Consider the following 23,114-nt stretch of genomic DNA (forward strand, 5'->3'; position numbering starts at 1 on the left):
AGCATTGAGCTAACAGCTAAAAAGTAAGAATATGCAAAGAAAAGAAAAGAAAAAGAAGCAAAGCTCAATGCAAATGCAAAAGCAAAGGCAAAAGAAAGTTGGGAATGAATAAGAAGATTGTGTTGTTATGATTCTCTTAACTCAAGGATTTTGTGATCCAGAAAAACCAATTTTCTTGTTAGCCCAGCCACATTATAAGCCATTGAAAAGTCCTTGTGATGATGCATGCTTGTGAATGTATTTGATTGTGGTTAAATGAAAGGCAAAGTTGATTCATGTGACATTGTGATAGTGGAGTGAATGAGTGAAACACTTTACCTCTTATACACTTGTGTGTTGAGTGAAACACTTTACCTAGTGAGGAAAGATTCCATAAGCACATGAACATCCATGCTTAATTGATTGATCATTCATGAAAAATAGCATTTGTTGGAACTTAAATGACTTTGTGAACACTAAAGCATGTGCACATCTTGAATTAACTCTTGGTCATAAGTTTGAGTGAAGTTATTACTTATCTTGAAAAGAGGATTTTGAATGAGTGAACCATCATATGAATTGGTTGGAGATGGAGTTACATTTTGTTTGCTTGAGGACAAGCAAAGTTCTAAGTTTGGGGTTGTGATAACAGTTGAAAAACTGTTATTTTCATGCTTAAAAGTGATACTAAAAGCAACCTTTAGACTTAGAAACTAGCTTGAAATCATGCATTTTGTTTATATTTTCAGAAATAAGAGAGCTGGACAGGTTTATGCTTGATTTAAGTGTTTTTGTGCAGGTTTTGAGGTGAATTTGGTGAAAGAAGTGAAGAATAAGAGAGAGGACATTAGAAAAGACAAGAAAGAGTGCAAAAAGGAGAAGTCGAAGGCACCGCTCAGCGGCAAACTACCGCTGAGCGGCACTCAAGAGGTGGCGTTGGAACCGCTGAGGGGCAAATAGCCGCTGAGGGGAAGAAAGAAGACGCGTAACCACCGCTGAGCGGTAAATGGCGCTGAGCGGCACTTTTTGGGCTTGGGCTTTTGTAATCTTTTGTAACTCTAGATTAGTATATAAGGGCTTGCACGTCCTTTAGTTAGGGATCTTTGGCAGAAACGAGGCAAACACTCTCTCTTTCACCCCTTTGAAGGAGGATCTTGGATGCTCAGGCTACCTCTTCACCTTTATTGGGTTTATTCTTTCATACTTTCATTGTTATTCATCTAGGTTCACCATGAATATGGTGAACTAAACCTTGTATGTTTGTTGGGGAATCAATGTAATCTCTTGAAGCTCTCATATATGGAATTTGTTGAATACATCTTTGAATTAAGACATATGCTTTCTTTTCATCATTAGTTAGGGTTTTTCCTCTTTGCTCAATGCTTGCATTGTTTAACTCATTCTAATGCATGATTATTGGTTTTGTTGATACGGACACGTACGGGGAAATCTAGATCCGGGGAATTTCTCCCAATATTTTACTGACAACATTATATTGGTTGCCTTAAGCTCCTGCACTCATGAACTAATCATTAGGAATGCTAGGAATTGTATGAACTATTTGATTAGGGAGAAGCCATCTAGAATGGTACATTAGAGAGTGGCATTAACAATGATGATTTGAAAGAGGAATTCCTAAAATATATGAGAGTGGATGAGATGAAATTGACCCCCAACAACATATTCATTCATATATTCCATTGAAAGTGTTTATCTTTTGTCTTTGCCATTGATCAAAATTCATGCATACATGTTTATTTTCTGTCTTGCATTTTAAACTCAAATATTTCGTTTGTAAGTCTTAGTTAATCAAGAAACCACATAACTAAACTAGGCCGTGAGTCCTTTGGGAAGAACGATACTTGGTCTTACCAAGTTTTATTACTTGAACGATTCGGTCATACTTGCCGATTGTGAAACAAGTTTGTGACATCACATTTTGGTGCTTACAAATTTGTCCATCATCCACCAAATTAAGGCATAGCCTTGAAAGCTTAGAGAAGCCATGGTGACTCTCCTTTCATCATCTATTTGGTGGCACTCAAACATTTGTTCAACTTTCATTTCCCATTCTAGGTACTCTTCCACATCATCCTTTCCATGAAAGGAAGGAAGATCAATTTTGGGCTCTCTTGGATGGTGCTCTCTAACTCTATGATGTCTTCTAGGAGGCATTTGGTAGTGGTCATCATTGTGGTGACTACTATATTGCTCAAGCTCACTATGAGAAGATGATGATTCTTCTCTTCTCCTATGGGAAGATCTCTCTTTCTTTTTGTCTTGATTAGTCAAAAGTTGACTAATCATGTCTTTGAGCTCACTAATCTCTCTATCCCTTTGTTCAAATTTTTGCTCAAATTCCTCCCTTAAAGAACTCTCACTATGGGGTTTCAAACTTCCTTGCACACTTGATTGACTCATTCTTGTCAAAGGATAAGGTTTTCACAAAGTTTTCAAAATATTTGACAAGTAATGAGTGAAAAGATTTTCACAAGCTTTCTTTGTTTTTGGTGAAAAATTTCTAAAGAGATTCTAGAGGCAAAAGATGTTTCTAAGTAGCTCCCAGGAATAAGAGGTGAGTCACAAATGGACAAGCCTAGAAACCAAGTTCTTCCTTAGCCAGAGTTTCCTTAGAGTTATCTTTTACCTTAGTTTCTAAGTAGAAATTCTTCAAATTCTTTTCAAATGTTATGAAATGAACCTAAAACCAAAGAAAGGTTGACTAAATGCTATGCAATCCTATATACCACGGAGACTTAAAAAAACAAACAAAAAGATTAAGCAAGAAATTAAAGAAAACAATAAAGATGCAAGAATGTAAATGTTAGACGGCCCTAAGTGAAAGTGCAAGTGACACTTGGAGCCCCTTGACACACTTCCACACTAAGAAAACAAAATTGGACTATTACAATGTTCAATTGTGAACTTGGAATTGCTTCAAGAGCATTTTTCCAAGTCACTTGGCTCAAAAACAGCAAAGAAAAAAAATACAATTTCAAACAGCAAATTCCGTGATATTTGGTGTAAATAAACTTGAAATGAGGCCTAGAAGTAATGTGAGCTTTGTCTTCTTGCTGCTGCAGAAAGCTACTCAAAATGAAGGTGTGAGTTGCTCTTTTTCCAGGTTTGAAATGTTGTTGTAACAGAGTTTTTCAGCTGCTGGACAGTGGTGTTTGGCTGTTGTTGAGTCTTCCTTCTTGCTTGATGCACAAATATATGATCACCAAAATATGATGTCACAAACTTGTTTAACAATCGGCAAGTATGACCGAATCGTTTCAAGTAATAAACTCGGTAAGATCAAGTAATAAACTCGGTAATACCAAGTATCGTTCTCCCAAAGGACTCACGGCCTAGTTTAGTTATGTGATTTGTTGATTAGCTAAGACTTAAGAACGAAATAATTGGATTTTACTATGCAAAAGACGAAAATAAACATGTATGCATGAGGTTGATCAATGGCTAAAACAAAAGACAGTCACTTTCAATGAAATATATTGATGAATATGTTGTTTGGGGTCAATTTCATCTTATCCACTCTCATATATTTTAGGAATTCAACATTCAAGTCATCATTGTTAATGCCACTCTCTAAATTGCCTTTCATTTTACCACAATCAAAAACATTCACAAGCATGCATCATCACAAGGACTTTTCAATGGCTTATAATGTGGCTGGGCTAACAAGAAAATTGGTTTTTCTGGATCACAAAATCCTTGAGTTAAGAGAATCATAATCAACACAATTATTCTTATTTTTCCCAACTTGCCTTTTGCATTTGCATTGAGCTTTGCTTCTTTTTTTTTTCTTTTCTTTTCTTTTCTTTTTCTTTGCATATTCTTACTTTTTAGCTCTTAGCTCAATGCTTTTCCTTTTTCATGTTTTCCCAATAACCCCAAACTTGAACATTTAACAATACCACACAATATCTTCTACTTAACTCAAGGTAAAGATTTTCAATCAAGGGTTTTCAATTTATGTTCAAGGCTAAGGGTTCAAAGGATAGAACACAAAGTGTTCTCTTTTAGTGGGCTAACTTTATGAATTTGGCCAATAGAAAGGGTTCCAACAAACGGCCTTGATCATATGATGCAAAACAAACAATTGATTCAATCATAGAAAACCTGGGCAAAGTCATTCATGCTTTCAAAGTAATAGCATTTAACAATAACAACTCTGGAGCTCAAAACCTCACATATAAGCTCATTCACATTTGACATACACATCCTGCTTAATTTCACAATCACAATCATAATATCCTGCATTTGTTCACAAAGCTTGTGAATCTCCTGTATAAGCATTTAATGTGCACATCATCTCAACATCAATCAATCAATAAGCATCATCAAGCATTACTTATCAAACAATCACAGTTAATAGCAAACCATCATAACAAACCAGGTGTCCAATAGAGTACATCAAACCTTAATCTAAAACCAAAAACAAATAAGTTCAGAAAACTTAAACCAACAAAAGCATAAGCATATGATAGCATTCATCAGTAAATGCTATCTCAGCTCCTCATCAATCTGAGCTGTCCTCTGTATCTTCCTTCTTCTTGGATCTTATAGTCTTGATTCTTTTTGCCCGATGAGGAGGCCATCCCTGCATGAAACATAATTCACAAAACCAAAAGATACATTGTTAAGCATTAGTAAACCACAATGAAGAAATCAACCCCTTCAATGATGCTCTCTCCCAACCCCAAACTTAGATGGAAAACTAGTGAGCAAGTGAGTGGAAGGGAGATTTTCTAAAGAGGGATGAGGGAAAAGATGTGGAAAACCTTGGAGAAGGTATGTGGGAGTGTTTGTGCAGAGAAGAGCCTGAAAGTATGAGCATATGCGCAGCTTAGGGTATAAAAATCCCCTAATGGGCTCGGATCCCGCTGAGGGGAAACTAAAGCCCATCTGCGAGAGTACCGCTCAGCGGTAAGTTGCCGCTCAGCGGCACTTTCGTGATGTGCTCTTCTCCTTCTTTTCTTAACCTACGTGCCTCCTAGACATGCCCCTCACTGGTTCCCTGCAATTCAATGCTTAAAATACTTATGCAAAACCCTATTATGCAACTAAAATGAAACAAACAAAAACAATTAATCAACTGGGTTGCCTCCCAGGTAGCGCTTGTTTAACGTCACGAGCCTGACCCAAAATCCACCAACACCCATCAGTAGGTGTTACAAACTTACCAGCACCCATCAGTAGGTGCAAAATTTTCTCACCAACACCCATCAGTAGGTGTTACAAACTGAGTATCCTTCAGTAGATACTTAACCACCTAGCATCCTTCAGTAGATGCTATATCCAACAAAATATTTACACAATAATGTTCAACAGATTTAAAAATTACAAACCAAAGTAAAATTTAAAAGTTCTAAAATCACTGGGTTGCCTCCCAGCAAGCGCTCTTTTAACGTCATTAGCTTGACCTAGTAAAGTTCAAGTTCCTTCTTCTTTTTCTTCTTTCTACTGAACTTCTTCAGAAATTTGATCAAACCAGGAACCTGTTGCAGTGTCTCAATCATAGGAACTTTAATCTCCAATTTCTTGAAGATTTCCATAAAGCACTTAAATTTCTTTTCCTTCCTATGATTCTTCTTTAGATGAGGATGGGATTTTTCATATGATTCCTTCTTGTTTCCTCTCATCTTCTTTTTCTTATGCTTCCTTTCCCCAAATTTTCTCTTTTTCTTTTCTCTTATTTTTTTCTTCCCTTCTCTTTTTCTTCTCAACTTCTTTATTTTCACACAAATTTTCTCTTCTTCTTTCTCTTCTCTCTCTTTTCTCTCTTCTCTCTCTTCTTTTTCCATCTCAACTTTTTCAACATTTACACTCACTAGCACTTCACATTCTTCCCTGGGGTTAACCTCAGTATTAGCCCCAAAATTTTTATCAGGCCTTTCTTCCAATTGCTTGGTAATCTGACCCATTTGAATCTCCAAGTTCTTAATAGCAGCTTCAGTGCTCTTTTGAGAAGATTCAGTTTTCTGTATGAATTGCTGAAGAGTTTCTTCGAACCTTGTTGATCTTTCATTAATTGTAGACATTTGTTGCCATAAGGTTGGTTGTTGCTGTTGTTGCTTGTGAAATGGCCCTGATTGTCCAGCTTGCCCACTTTGTCCTTGACCAATACTTGGGTGTGGTTTCCACCCTTGATTGAAGTTCCCTTGACAGTATGGAAATTGATTGGCCATGAAGTTAACATCCTCTAAAGCTTCCTCTGGAAAGGCGCATTGACCATTTATATGGTCACCACCACATAATTCACACATTTGTGGTTGAACCTGTGCAACAGTCTTTAACTCTTTTGGCAGTTGTGCAAGTATCTTTGTGAGATTCTCCAATTGTTGAGTTAGTATTTTGTTCTAAGCTAGCAAGGCATCATTGGATTGCAACTGTAGAACTCCTTTTTGTTGAATAGGAGCTCCTGTTTTACTGTTCAGCTCATTATCACTAGTAGCCATATTATCAATGATTTTCGTAGCTTCCTCTGGAGTTTTCCATTTGATGTTTCCTCCTGCTGAGGCGTCAAGCATCATCTTGGTTTGTGGACCAAGACCTCCAAGGAAGGTTAGGACTACTTGCACATCATCAAAGCCATGCGTGGGTGTCTTTCTTAATAGGCTTTTGTATCTGTCCCATGCATGACCTAATGATTCCTCCATTCCTTGCCTGAAAGATGAGATATCTTGCTTTCCTTTGTTGACCTTGGAAGAATTGAGTGCCCATATAGGTAAATTCTTGTTCGAATTGCATCCTGCAAACATTAGGCACAAAACTCTAGAAAATATTTGTTAGCACAAAAAGATAGAGAAGATACAAAGAATGAATGATAAGAAGATAAAAGATAGCAAGATAGAAGATAAAAACATAAAATAGAAAAACAAAATAATAACCGAAAAATAAAAACAAAAAAATAAAATAAAATCAAATAAAATAAAATAAAATCAAATCAAATAAAATAAAATAAAATAAAATCAAATCAAATCAAATCAAATAAAAATAAAATAAAATAAAAACAGAAAAAATAAAAACAGAAATTCAAAATTCAAAGTCAAAGATAATCAATAATCACACAAATTAACCAGTTAAAACACGAGTCCCCGGCAACGACGCCAAAAACTTGATGCACAAATTTATGATCACCAAAATATGATGTCACAAACTTGTTTAACAATCGGCAAGTATGACCGAATCGTTTCAAGTAATAAACTCGGTAAGACCAAGTATCGTTCTCCCAAAGGACTCACGACCTAGTTTAGTTATGTGATTTGTTGATTAGCTAAGACTTAAGAACGAAATAATTGGATTTTACTATGCAAAAGACGAAAATAAACATGTATGCATGAGGTTGATCAATGGCTAAAACAAAAGACAGTCACTTTCAATGAAATATATTGATGAATATGTTGTTGGGGGTCAATTTCATCTTATCCACTCTCATATATTTTAGGAATTCAACATTCAAGTCATCATTGTTAATGCCACTCTCTAAATTACCTTTCAAGAAGGCTTCTCCCTAATTACGAGTTCATACGATTCCTAACATTCCTAATAATTAGTTTATTTAGCGCAGGAGCTTGAGGCAACCAATATACTATTGGGAGAAATTCCCCGAATCTAGACTTCCCCGTACGTTCCCGTATCGACAAAATCAATAATCATGCATTGAATGAGTTAAACAAAGCAAGCCTTGAGCAAAGAGGAAAAACCCTAACTAATGATGAAAGAAAGCGTAAGTCTTAGATTAAGATGCAAGCACAAATTCCATATATGAGAGTTTCAAAAGATTACATTGATTCCCCAACAAACATACAAGGTTTAGTTCACCATATTCATGGTGAACCTAGATGAACAATAATGAAAGAATGAAAGATAAAACCCTAGAAAGGTGAAGAGGTAGCCTGAGCATCCAAGATCCTCCTTCAAAGGGGTGGAAGAGAGAGTGTTTGCTTCGTTTCTGCCAAAGATACAAACCCTAGGAAACCCTAAAGCTTATATACTATTCGTAAATTACAGAAAATTAGGCCCAAGCCCAAAAATAGTGCCGCTCAGCGGTAAACTACCGCTCAGCGGTAAGTGCGTGAGTCGTTTCTTCCCCTCAGCGGCCATTTTGCCCCTCAGCGGTCCTCCCGTGAACTCCTGAGTGCCGCTCAGCGGTAAACTACCGCTGAGCGGCAGTTGCGGCTTCTCCTTTTGCACTTTTTGATGTCTTTTCTGATTCCATCTCTCTCTTTCTTCACTTCTTTCACTAAATTCACCTTAAAACCTGCACAAAAACACTGAAATCAAGCATAAACCTGTCCAGCTCTCTTATTTCTGAAAATATGAAGAAAAGCATAATTTCAAGCTAGTTTCTAAGTGTTAAAGGTTGCTTTTAGTATCAATTTAAGCATGAAAATAACAGTTTTTCAACTGTTATCATTGCTCCACTTTCAATGCTCAAACCACTTCCTAGGAGGCTACCAAAGTAGGAGAAGGATTCTGGTGCTGGATGCCCCAATCAGCTTGTACATACACTCCAAAACTCAGCAAAATCACACCAATCAATTTAAAAAAATTTGCACCAAACTATGTTGTTGTTTGCACCAAACTATGCTGCTGTTTTGAAACTTAGGATGCAAAAAAATAGACACAGCAATTTGGAACAGCACACCAATGAAATGTACACAAAAGGAACTTATCAAAGGCACTAGAATGGATGAATAAACCAAGAAAAACACAAGCACAGTTCATAAATTCTTCCAATACAAATTGTTTGATAATTTTCAAAAGTGTTTGATAAAATGCCTCACTGAGTTTCAGCTTTATTTTTCAAGACTTGTAATCTGGATTGGTTGGTTCTAACAGCTTTTTAACACTTGATTCTTCTTCTTTTGATCATGTATTTTCATTTTTAAACATTGAACCAGCTTTTTCACAATCCAGCAATGTAATTTAAACCAAAATTACCAAAACAGTTTGATGAATCGTTATTTCTTGAATTATATTTAGTTTATTGCACTTAAATAAACCAGGGAATTGTGTTTAATTGTCTGTTATTTCCCTGTTTTCGGAAATAATATTTAGGACGAAAAGGTTTTTGGTTTCTTTATTGGCTGCAAGTAGAGACGTCCAGGGGTGCTTCAAGAAGGGCAGCATCCGTCCAACATTTCATTCAAATGGGATGCACACGTGAAGGCTCATTTTACTTTTGGGCTTGGATGTGCTTCAGAGAAAAGGTGGTGCAACAAGAAATAATTGGGGAGTTGTGTGCTTAATTTATTAGAAGGAAGAGGGGTCATGGTCCACACTTGGAACCACACGTCCAGGAGCTTCCTCTCGGTGCAGCACAAATCCACGTCACGGTCCAGCAAGCACCTCATGTGCTGAATTGGTGCAGCAGCCCACACGGAAGAGAGCACGACCCACAAAGCAAAGAGGTCTTCTCATGTCCAACAGAGCAGCAACATGTGGTGGCAACGTGAAGCAACATCAACACAAGGCCTGCACTCATTCAATTCTTCATTTTCCAGCAGCCTCCACGGCCCAACAGCAGAAGAGGGGATTCACTTCTTCATTCATTAGGGCAGCAACACGTGGAAGGAGGGGGTGGTTTTTATCTTTGATTTTAGGGGGATCATCGAAAATTTTGAATGAAAAGCACGCTCATGTGAGGAAGAGCCGCCACTTACGCTTGCTGCTGGGGCTCCAGTAGTGTTGGGTGTGTATCGGCCTGGAGTTGAAGAGCACGCGGGAGACACACGGCCTGGAACCAACCACCATACTCATTCAGTTTTCTTTTCTCTTAGCTAGGAACGTTTTTGTTTGGTGGAACGTTGTTACAGTGATGGATAAAAACCTTCACTTTCTATGTTGCTGATTACACATGCTTTTTTTTGTTTCTTTGGTTCATGCACTTTTTAATCTGAAGAACGTTCACAGCTGCCACCTTCACTTGTTTTTTTTGGCTTAGCTTGAACGCTGTTACGTTTTTACTTTGCCATTTAAGTTCATTTTGGTTCATGAAATTTTTGGAGTGAAGTTTCGGTCCAGTAATGCTTCATTATTAAACTGTATGGTGGGTTTTATTTTGTAAGAAGATGCGCTGATTCCAGGACCTGTGAGGTATATTCGGTGAATCAATTTCATCTTGGCTGGTGAGTGGGATTTTATTTTCTTTGTGGGAGAGCTGCTGTCACGGCCTGGGCAGAAGAGAGTTGCCACCTTGTCACGGGAAAGGATGGATTCCAACAAGGATTTTCAATTGTTTTTAATCATGGGTTTTCAAGCAGAGAAAGTAGGGTGCACACGGGAATCAGCTTTTGGGGTGTTCATTGTTTTTAGAGATTAGGATGCGTTCTTAACGGTGGAGAGGAAAGCACACAGTTGATTCACTTTTTCTTTGGAGAGCTCCAAGCAAAGGCTGATTTCATTTGGAAGAAATGGTGCTTCAATATTGGGTGTGTGCGGCGAAGTCACGTCTAGAGGTGTTGCACGGAGAATGGATGGGAAGCTATTGCACGGTGCATTCAATTCGGCCTTGAAAGAAGTGTGTGCACGTTAGAGGAGTAGGTGTCACGGCTGGAATGGAGAGGCACGGATCCCATGGTTGTAAAGAGGTCACGTGAAGTGTAGCATTTGAAGACCACCTTTAATTTTTATTTAATGCTTGGAGAATTAATGGGTGCATGGATTTTACAGCTGCTGGAAGTGCTGGAAGGAAGTAGCCTTGCTTTTATTTAACTCTTTCTTGTTTTTAGAGAATGGTTGTAGTGTCACGGCCAAAGAGAACCAGGGGAAGCATTTCACTTAATTTTAATTTTCTTTGAATGGAACACATGGAAGTGTCACGGCCAAAGAGGACTTTCAGAAGCAATTTGCGATTTCAATTTCTATTTTCTTTTATTTCTTTTGCCTTTAAATATTTTATATTATATGTTGAAATGATTTTCTCCTTTTTGTGGTGAATATGTGGGATAGATGACAACATTGTGCATTTAATGTTTTAGTTTAAGCGTGCATTTTTTTCTTACGGTTTGAATTGTGTTTGGATATTTATATGTTGCAGTGTTCAATTTAATGTTTTCATGCACTTTAATGCCTTCAATTTTATTCAGTTGTATTTAATTTTCATTTTAATTTCTTCATTTGCATTCACAAAAACACTTTCAAAACTTACCCCCCACCTTCGTGTGTGATCTGAGACTGAACCGCAAATTGGTCCTTGAGAGACGACCTAGGAGTCACTTCCTAGTAATATACTGCATTAATTTTGCAAACAACTTTTGTGTGAGGTGCGACCCTCTCAACAAAATGGCACCGTTGCTGGGGACCAACGGTTCAGTCTTAGGTCTTTTGTTGTGTTAGTGTCTTTTGTTGTGTTAGTGTCTTTTGTTGTGTTAGTGTTGTGTTGTGTGATGTGTGTTAGGATGTTTAGTTAGTCTTGTTTGGGTTTACTTCTTTTATCGATTTTTGTGTTTTTAGATTTTTATCATTTTTTTTGTATTTTGTGCATTTAGTTGTTGTTTCTGGAAGTTTCAAATTATGTAAATAATGGTTTTCCCCATGTTATGTTTGTATATGTTTGGTTTAATCTTTGTTTGAAGTGGAAGTCCAGGTCTGAGACAGGTTTTGCACTACAATAGAGGAGATGACAGATTCTCAAGACTGGATATATGATCTGATCCAGAGTCTTCCCAAATTCCATGGGTTGGCACATGAAGATCAATACAGGCACCTCAAGGAGTTTTGTTTGGTGTGTTTGTCGATGAGGCCTCCTGGTGTTTCAAAGGAGACAGTGTTGATGAAAATGTTTCCAATGTCCCTTCAAGGTGCAGCAAGAGACTGGTTCCTATACCAGTATCCTTTTGATAGTTGGCAGGAAACACAACAGAGATTCCTCAACAAGTTCTTTCCAGCAGCAAAGGTAGTCAGCATTAGGAGGGAGATCACTGCCATTGAGCAATTTCAAGAAGAAAGCCTGGCAGATTATTGGGAGAGGTTTAACAGGCTCTGCACAGCCTGTCCAAACCACCAAATTCCAGAGCATTTGCTCTTGATTTACTTTTATGAAGGGCTCCTGGACAATGAAAGGATATTAGTGGATGTAGCTGCTGGTGGATCTTTGATGGACAAAACTCCGACAGAGGCAAAGAAGTTGCTCTGCAAGCTGGCGGGTCAAAATCCAAGTGAGGTAGTAAAGGAAAAACCTGAGCAGGTTTACTGTAAACTTGAAATCCCTACTCATGTATCTGAGGTTCAAGTAAATTTTAATGTTTTTGAATTGGTAAAATTTGAACGATTTAAGCCTGTTCTGGATTTTGATATTGATATACATGTGCACACTCATGTTGTGGATTCATTATTCCCTGTAGAGCACATTGACACACCTGATGTTCACTATCCTTGCACTGATCTTGATTTAAATGATAGCCTTGAGGATGCAGCTGATGACTTGGAGATTGGTAAGAAAATTTTCAATGAGCAAAAACAGGTTTATTCTGAACTTGAGATTCCAAACATCTTACCTGATTTGCCTATACATTCAAATGCCTGTGATTTGATGCACACTGATTCTATAGGATTCATGGCTGATACTGATACAGATTTGATTGACCATTCTAAAATTTTTGATTCAGTATCAACCATTGAACCCATTGGTCTAAAGGTTGTTTTGAATGGACATGATTGCCGTGATGAAATTTTGAATGATAATAGCCTTGAACTGACCTTTGATTCTATTGATGATACATATATCAATATTGATTTTGAGGTAGAAACTGTGCAATCTGATAACTCTACAGAGTCATCAGGACTGAACTTTGATCTGACACAGTTCTCTGAGAACTTTGAATGTGATTGTGAATCTGGTTCTTGCCCGATTTGTATTGAAATTGATTATGTGTTACAGATAGATTCTAAGCGTATAACAGATGCTATTAACTGTGAGTTTGATGACCATGCTGCAGAATTAAATGAGAATAAAGGTGCTGACATTAAGGAAATCATGATTAATGAAGGAGAGTGTACTGCTACTTCTTTGACTGAGCCAGAGATCTCCATTCCGGTGTCACACACTAAACAACTGCCAGTGGAAGGAAAGCTACTGATGGAACAGTTTGCTGGGAGAAGAAAGAAGAAACATCTCGTTTTGGATGATATGGCAGTACTGATGAAGTTGTTCCTCCTCAAAACTTGTTTGCTGAATCCTATGGTGGAAGACATCTTCCTGATAGTCCAAAATTGGCAACTGCCACCATGACCAGGGGAGTTTTCTTTTCCCTTCTTCCCCTTTCCCTACTTTTATTGCACTTGTCCATGATCTGTTCACTGTTCTGATTTCTGATCTTATGCTTATGACACATTGAGGACACTGTGTAGTTTAAGTGTGGTCTATTGGGGGAGATTTTTTTTTTTTTTTTTTTTTCTTTGTTAGTTTTTGTTTTCTTTGTTAAATTTTTTCTGTTTTAGGTTGTTTTTGTCGTGTCTTGTATACAGTTTTGCATGATTCTCTTCATTTCTGGACTTTGTTTAAGTTGTAGACTTGTCTTTCACTTCACTTGATTGATACTTATTGGTTTGAAATCCCTTGCTTTTCTTTGCTTGGGAAGATGATTAAGATGTTTGAGAGGTTGAATTGATTGTGACAGAATTACCCTATGTGAGATTTGAGCCACTTTATGTTCTTTCTTGTGTGTGATATGTCTCTTGATTGCTTGCGCATATGCCTTGGCTTGACTCTTGTTGATAATTCTTGATTGATATGCATGTTTGGAAGTGATAAAGGCAGTTTTGTTTTTTAGCCTCTTTAGCCAAATAAGCTTACCTTGTTCTGATTCTTTGAAAACCCTTTTTGAGCCTATACTTTCCTCATTTCTTTGTTTTGAAGCTCATACACTAGCCCTAAGTGAAAAACCATGATCACCTTAACCTTAGGGAATTTTGGAGCTTTGGAAGTGTTTTGGGAACAAGTGTGGTCTCCTTGGGGATTTTGATGAATTGGCTAGTTAGTTCTTCTTCTTGTTTTGTTGTTGTAAATATATGTGTATCTTGTCCTTTACAGTTTTGTTCTGAAAAGAGAGAAAAGAAAAGAGACAGGATGAAAAAAAAAATAAAAAAAAAATGAAAAAAAAATGTGAATAATGGAGTCAAGAAGAGGATTGAATTAGAGATTTTGGGTGTGAGTTGACTGTGTTTACACTTGTTCCCCCATTGCTCCTCTATTTCTTTTGGTTTGTAGCTTCTCATCCATATTATATCCTCCCTTATCCTTGGCCCCATTACAACCATGAAAAGACCTTTTGATTTGAACATGCATATGTTTTGAGTGTTGATATCAGAGGCTTGCCAAGTCTGTTTGTTGCTTGTTTTCTTGAGTGCATTGAGTTGACATTGTTTACCCTAGACACTTGAGAGAAACACTGATAATGCATCTGTGAGGTTCTGTTGCTTTTGATTCACCTCTCAAGCTGATTGATTATTTTGCCATGCCTAGAATTGCTTGGATGATTTCTGTGACTATCTACTTTCTTTGATTCTGTGTTGGATGTTGTCTACTCCTTTTCTTTGTCCAGATTCCATGAGAACTGCGTAATTCTGTTTGTTTCCTTGTGAGTCTTTATTGTCTGTCTGTCGAGTCTGTGTCACCTCCCTGATATTTGAGTAGTTCCTTGGTTTTCGTCTTGGTTTTGCCCAGGAGTGCAAAAGACTAAGTGTGGTCTATTTTGATGAATCGTTATTTCTTGAATTATATTTAGTTTATTGCACTTAAATAAACCAGGGAATTGTGTTTAATTGTCTGTTATTTCCCTGTTTTCCGAATTCTGCTTAATTTGGTCAAAAATTCGTAATTTTGCTAATTTGGGTTTTCTGAGCTGATTAAGTGCATTTGTGGTTGTAGGAAAATTTCGGAAATAATATTTAGGACGAAAAGGTTTTTGGTTTCTTTATTGGCTGCAAGTAGAGACGTCCAGGGGTGCTTCAAGAAGGGCAGCATCCGTCCAACATTTCATTCAAATGGGATGCACACGTGGAGGCTCATTTTACTTTTGGGCTTGGATGTGCTTCAGAGAAAAGGTGGTGCAACAAGAAATAATTGGGGAGCTGTGTGCTTAATTTATTAGAAGGAAGAGGGGTCATGGTCCACACTTGGAACCACAGTCCAGGAGCTTCCTCTCGGTGCAGCACAAATCCACGTCACGGTCCAGCAAGCACCTCATGTGCTGAATTGGTGCAGCAGCCCACACGGAAGAGAGCACGGCCCACAAAGCAAATAGGTCTTCTCATATCCAGCAGAGCAGCAACATGTGGTGGCAACGTGAAGCAACATCAACACAAGGCCTGCACTCATTCAATTCTTCATTTTCCAGCAGCCTCCACGGCCCAACAGCAGAAGAGGGGATTCACTTCTTCATTCATTAGGGCAGCAACACGTGGAAGGAGGGGGGTGGTTTTTATCTTTGATTTTAGGGGGATCATCGAAAATTTTGAATGAAAAGCACGCTCATGTGAGGAAGAGCCGCCACTTACGCTTGCTGCTGGGGCTCCAACAGTGTTGGGTGTGTATCGGCCTGGAGCTGAAGAGCACGCGGGAGACACACGGCCTGGAACCAACCACCATACTCATTCAGTTTTCTTTTCTCTTAGCTAGGAACGTTTTTGTTTGGTGGAACGTTGTTACAGTGATGGATAAAAAGCTTCACTTTCTATGTTGCTGATTACACATGCTTTTTTTTGTTTCTTTGGTTCATGCACTTTTTAATCTGAAGAACGTTCACAGCTGCCACCTTCACTTGTTTTTTTTGGCTTAGCTTGAACGCTGTTACGTTTTTACTTTGCCATTTAAGTTCATTTTGGTTCATGAAATTTTTGGAGTGAAGTTTCGGTCCAGTAATGCTTCATTATTAAACTGTATGGTGGGTTTTATTTTGTAAGAAGATGCGCTGATTCCAGGACCTGTGAGGTACATTCGGTGAATCAATTTCATCTTGGCTGGTGAGTGGGATTTTATTTTCTTTGTGGGAGAGTTGCTGTCACGGCCTGGGCAGAAGAGAGTTGCCACCTTGTCACGGGAAAGGATGGATTCCAGCAAGGATTTTCAATTGTTTTTAATCATGGGTTTTCAAGCAGAGAAAGTAGGGTGCACACGGGAATCAGCTTTTGGGGTGTTCATTGTTTTTAGAGATTAGGATGCGTTCTTAACGGTGGAGAGGAAAGCACACAGTTGATTCACTTTTTCTTTGGAGAGCTCCAAGCAAAGGCTGATTTCATTTGGAAGAAATGGTGCTTCAATATTGGGTGTGTGCGGCGAAGTCACGTCTAGAGGTGTTGCACGGAGAATGGATGGGAAGCTATTGCACGGTGCATTCAATTCGGCCTTGAAAGAAGTGTGTGCACGTTAGAGGAGTAGGTGTCACGGCTGGAATGGAGAGGCACGGATCCCATGGTTGTAAAGAGGTCACGTGAAGTGTAGCATTTGAAGACCACCTTTAATTTTTATTTAATGCTTGGAGAATTAATGGGTGCATGGATTTTACAGCTGCTGGAAGTGCTGGAAGGAAGTAGCCTTGCTTTTATTTAACTCTTTCTTGTTTTTAGAGAATGGTTGTAGTGTCACGGCCAAAGAGAACCAGGGGAAGCATTTCACTTAATTTTAATTTTCTTTGAATGGAACACATGGAAGTGTCACGGCCAAAGAGGACTTTCAGAAGCAATTTGCGATTTCAATTTCTTTTGGTAGATGAATGGGTCACGGTAGAGAAGTTCTATTTTCTTTTATTTCTTTTGCCTTTAAATATTTTATATTATATGTTGAAATGATTTTCTCCTTTTTGTGGTGAATATGTGGGATAGATGACAACATTGTGCATTTAATGTTTTAGTTTAAGCGTGCATTTTTTTCTTACGGTTTGAATTGTGTTTGGATATTTATATGTTGTAGTGTTCAATTTAATGCTTTCATGCACTTTAATGCCTTCAATTTTATTCGGTTGTATTTAATTTTCATTTTAATTTCTTCATTTGCATTCACAAAAACACTTTCAAAACTTACCCCCCACCTTCGTGTGTGATCTGAGACTGAACCGCAAATTGGTCCTTGAGAGACGACCTAGGAGTCACTTCCTAGTAATATACTGCATTAATTTTGCAAACAACTTTTGTGTGAGGTGCGACCCTCTCAACACAGTTGCTGGAAAAAAAATCAAAATCTGCACAAAAAAATATGAACTAAAATGGTGGTTTTGGAACCCAAAATGAGTAGCAGTGTTTCAACAGCTTGGATGAATGTTCAAACAACTTTTATTCATGATATTAATCATGTTTAAACTCTTAAACAACTGAATTAACGCTTACTACTCAAATTCACCGGTCCACTTCCAATTTTAACTCAAAATTGATGGTTTAAGTATCCAATCTGCATATAACTTCAATTTTGACCAAATGAACAGTATTAGCAACTTTTAATCATCCATTTAGACTTGCTCAAGCTTTCCAAAAGCACAGAAACAGCAGGATTCGAAAATCACCCTTGTTATGGCCAAATTATGCAGCAAAAACCATCAATTAACCAACCACCTTTAGTTTTTCATGGATTCAAAAACTGGACAGCAAAGGAAATGACTCTAAGAAGTGTAAAAACACAGATCTAAGCTAGATTTAATGTGCTTAGCATGACCAAACTTAGATTAGACAATTCAAAGAAACTTAGCACGGTGAAAAGCTTGGATTAAAAACTGCAACAGTGGAATGCTATTAATTGTGAGCAACCAAGCTATGCAAATTGCATTTCATTGCTTATAATGGTCTGCTACACTTTTAGCATTATTCAATATCATCAACCAAATTTGTATAAAGCACTAGAATAAAAAAAAATCAACTGGAAAACAGATTCATGATTTAAAAACAGAATTGAAATTTTGCAGCAGAGTTCAACACAGATTTGAAATCAAAATGGATTTCTAGTGCTTTAGCTTGTATCACCAAGGCTAGAACAAATTGTCATTGCCTTTATTGGTTGATATATAGTTTATCTAGCACTTGAACTCAAGCAACACGAATTAAACCAGCAGAAAAGAATACCAAAGCAGTGACAAAAATTAAAACTGCAATATTCACTTGCACATGACCAAGACAACACTGAAATTGAAAATTAAAGCTGGAAATGATTCAAACAAAGAAAATTCACCGTTTAAAATGAAAGGACAACATCAACACAAAAGGAAACTCAAATTGAACTACTGGAAAAGTAATACACAGCAAAACAGAAATGAAAAACAGCACCTCTGGAAACAGAACACACTGATTTGGAAAACTGAAACAGAAATTAGACCACAATTGGAAGCAGAAAATGGAAGAGAAACTTAGCTCTGGTTTGCGTGGACAACCAAGGCTCTAGATACCACTTGATGGAAGCTTAGCCATGCTTAGAATGACCTGGACCTTACAGACAAAGCTTCAAAAAAATCCAGAACAGTATTGGTGCAGCAGATTGAAATCAGCAGTGTGAATGCAGCGAAAATTGAGTGAGATTGTTTGATGGTTGGTGTGTTTGAGTGGAATGAGTATGTGGGGGAACCTCACAGCTCAGAAGGCCTTCCTACAATGGAAGGAAGCTAGAGGAAAGGGAAGAGAAAGTAGAGAGAACAAATGACTCAAGAGCAATAGGGCTGGAAATTAAATTCAGTAGCAATTTACTAAGCTCAAAAGTCCTTTACATGGTGAAAGAGGTCTCTTATTTATAGGGAAATAAGAGCCTCAGATCTGAAATGACATTCAAAATGAAATGACAATTAAACTAAAATGAATGGCGCCAATTTTGGTTTGGGCAGCAGCTCACACAGCTCATGTGAATTCTTGGGCAGCAAGTTTGAAAATGGAAAGCACCAAATTCTGTTTTGGTGGTTTTGGCCAGCAGCACACATGTAAAACACCTTTGTTTGATAGTTTGGGCAGCAAGCTTTTCCCCCAAGTTTTTATATTGGCAGCTGCTTTTTATTAATCCTACAAAGCAAGGAAAAATGTGCTTTTAATTATGGGAAAAAGAATCAATGTAAATTACCTTCCATAAAAGCAAAATGGTAGGTGATCCTTCTTCCTCTTGAATCCTCTTTGCCATGGCTCTAGTAAGAGGTCCAATGTGCGTCTTAGATGGTCTTCCATCAATTAGGGTATACAAAGAAGTAACAGAACCTTCGATATTGCGCCAAAGAGCTTCTATCAAAGGCAAAACTGTGCGAGAGGCACATAAAACTTTCCGTAGAACTCACACGGATCAATTTGTTGAGCCTGGAACGTATTTGCGAGTCCATGTGCACCCAAACTCTTTCATAGGTACACTTAGAGAGTTTGTTGGAATGAATTTACATTTTAGATTATTTTTGGGAATATGTTATTTGACATTTTAAAGCCTTTTTTAGGTGTTATGAGATTGAGTGGAGATCAAGGATCATAGCTGTGGCAGAATCCTATGTAGGTTTGGATAAACCTGTTGGTACATCAGTATGTAATCAATTCCACATTACAAACTCAAAGTTTATTAATTCTCGTATATGTGCACAATACAATGTTTTTGTAATTATTTATGCTTGATGGTGCCGAATACTGTAGTGAGTCAAAAATTGATATTTAGATCAGGCTAGATGATTATCGACTGGTTTTTTTACAAATTTGTTTGTATCAGTCCTCAACTTTCACTGTTTGTTCTAACTTTTTGGTTTTACAGAAGTCTCAGATTCAACATACTACAATCGTAATTGCATTGCGTCTAACATTAAGATTGGCCAGACTAGTTGAATTTGTTGGTGGTAGGACAAGTTGGTATTGGAATTTAGGAGGCTGAAATTTAGAAAATAGATTTTCAAATGTGATTTAAGGTTTGAGGGATAGTTAGTAGAAAAGAACAGAGGTAAAAATATACTAACTTAGACTAACTGAGAGCTAGCTAGGTTTGCCTTGTGTGTTTTCTGTATTGCTTTAACTGTGCTCATGGTCTAAGATTATAGGGAAAGGAAAAAGGACCAATCAATCAGTCACTTCATGTGTTGTCGATGAAGGACTAGTGTGTTGGAGTTGTTGATTTATCAGCTATTTTGAATTTTTCAGTGAATAATGTGTGGTTTGCTTATTGCTTAATGCATGGCCGTGAAATTGGAATTATCTGTGTGCTTCAACATATGCTGCTGAATATATATGTATGATAAGATAGAAAACTTTAATAAATAACTTACAGTTATGAGGTCAGAGAGAATTATTATATTCTAATATAGACTATGGATAATGATCTATTTGTTGTATATTTAAGTTGAAATGGATTTCATTGTTAATTTTGATTAATATATTCTAATGTAGACTGTGGATAATGATCTTGTTTCAAAAATATACAGCAAAGTGTTAGTCCAAAAACTTGTTGGGCTCGATTTCGGCAAGCGTACCGAATCGTTCAAGTAATAAACCGGTAAGACCGGGTATCGTTTTCCCAAGAGACTCGTAATACTAGAGAATTGTGCGATTAATAACTCATCCAGACTCAAGAACATAACATCAATTTAAAAAACAAGTGCAGAAATGTAAATTCATACATAATTACAAGGTTGAACTTTGGTATTGAAGGCACTTGAAAATGGAAAAGACTGGAAATGGTATGAAATGACATTGTTAAGGTTAGTTTTCACCAATGCACTCTTGTGTATGACCAATTTCATCTCCTCTCTATCAATTTACTAAAGTCAATCCACTAAAACACTCTAGCCCTAATCGCTTAGGTGAAAGAGCCTAGGTTTTCATTATCAAACTCCAATCCCTTGGACAATCTAACAAGCAAAACCTGCATTAAAGAGCTAGGATCTAAGACAACATGTGAATCATCTTCCATCCCTAGAATCAATGAACCACAAAGACTCCTATTTCAGTTCTGGGTTTCATCTTACGTCCCCATAATCCATAAAACCCCAAAATCAAGTCATGAACGTCCCCATTACATGCAAGCTTTAAGATCGGAAACAAGAATACTAGCAATTGATAGAAAAAGGCATATATATATATTCAAATCATTCAACAATTACACAAGATTCAAAGGCTACAACTAATCCCAAACAAGATGAATCAGGTTCTCCATTTCCATGGAGAACCCTAAAGCTTACAAACATGGAAGATGGAAGAAGAAGGAGACCCAAAGGAAGAGGAGGAGATGTTCCCACAAGCTCCTCGCGCCCTCCATGAGCTCCAGCCGTGAAATCGCACCTCCAAAGAACCAAAGACCAAAACCCCTTCGCGTTTTAGGGTTAAATAGACTGTAAGACACATCAGCAAAAGTCACACCCGGCGCCCTCTGTCAGTCGCGCCCGGGCGCGAAACTCTCTGGAAAGTCACGCCCGGGCGCCCCAATTCTCACGCCCGGGCGTGAAACTCTCTGGAAAAGCTGAAAGTGGACGAGCGTCCTGAAAGTGGACGAGCGTCCACTTCTCGCTGCCGAGCGTTCATTGAGCGCCTCTCTGGACGAGCGCCTCTTCTCTCGTTGGATGAGCGTCCAGTGCGCATCTCTCAGGACGAGCGTCCTCTTCTGCCTGGCTGGACGAGCGTCCACTTCTGCCTGGCTGGACGAGCGTCCACTTCTGCCTGGCTGGACGAGCGTCCTCTCTTCTGCCTTCTGGACGAGCGTCCGCTCGTGCTTCCACTCTGGACGAGCGATCGTTCTCTCTGGCCTGCGCTGGACGAGCGTCCACTTTTGTGGTCGAGCGTCCTCTCTGTTTCCAGGACGAGCGTCCACTTCTGCTCGCTGGACGAGCCTTCTCTCGTGCGTGCACACTGGACGAACGTCCACTTCTATCTGAGCGAGCGCTTCTGCACGTGCGACGAGCGTTTCTGCGTGCCTTGTGGTTGGTTCATCTCTATACATTCTTGGAGACTCTTCCAAGCTCATTTTTAGCTACAAAATAAGAGATTATTGATGAAAGTACATCAAAGTAGCCACAAACACAATTATTTAGAAAACAAGACAAAAGAAGAGGATTAAACAAGTTATAAGTTAAAAAGGAGTTGATTTTGCTACTAAAATGATGCCTAAATAATGGTAAAATTTAGCATTATCAAATACCCCCAAACTTACAACTTTGCTTGTCCTTAAGCAAAAGTACTTCACCTAGCAAACAATTCAATCACAATGGTCTAGCAACTCAAGCATAGTTTCAATCAAATAAACAAAATCAATCCTGCTTGCTCAACTTATAAATCACATTTAAGAGACAATATAGTCTTAGCAAGCTAAACTTCAATCATGGTGCTAACAGTTCAAAATCACATGATAGATGCAATTGATAGATCAACAAACATGGCAAGTTGTTTTCAATGAGTGCATGGAACCAATCCTCACCAAGGAAAGTGTTTCACTCAAGCACAATGGTGTATAAGGATGTGTGTCTATCTCTCAACTATTACAGTGTTACACAAATCAACTTTGCCTTTTGTTTCAACAATATCAAACACATTAACAAGCAAGTTACATCACAAGGACTTTTTGAAGCTTGTATTGTGGCTGGGCTAAGAAGAAAAATTGGTTTTTCTGGACAACAAAGCACCTTGAGATAAGAGACCAAACAATTTAATTCATGATATAGCATAGTATCTCTTTTTCTCCAAAATTGAATAAACCACTCTCAACTTATTTCCCAACTCTTTTTCATTGAATTCATGTTTTTGTTTTTCTTCTTCTTTCTTCTTTTTCTTTCTTTTTAACTCAACTTATTATTTTTCTCAATGCTCCCCTTTTGATAATAAGAACTCCCCCAAACTTAAACCATGCTCCTCATCCTAACATATATGTTCATCTCAACTAAAGGTAAGGAGGTTAATGAATTTTCAATAGGCTTAAGGTTTCGGGAATGAGAAAGTTTTCTTTTTAAGGTTCAAAGGTTTAGCATTGGCTTTTAGGTTCAAAATGTAGAAGTGGTGGAAGAACAAGATGGCCTTGATCATTTGTAACATGCAAGTAACTAGTTCAAATAGAGAAACTTAGGCAAAATCAACTGTGATTCCAAAGTAATAACATTCATTAATAAATTCTAAGGCACAACATCTCACAGGTTTACTCAGGGTTCCAAAATTTGATAAAAACATCATGCCAAGAATATTGATCACAATTAAAACCAAGCATCTATCTA

Source organism: Vigna umbellata, chromosome 2 (assembly GCF_029865625.1).
Source record: "Vigna umbellata cultivar VRB3 chromosome 2, Vumbellata_1.0, whole genome shotgun sequence".
Lineage (NCBI taxonomy): Eukaryota > Viridiplantae > Streptophyta > Magnoliopsida > Fabales > Fabaceae > Vigna > Vigna umbellata.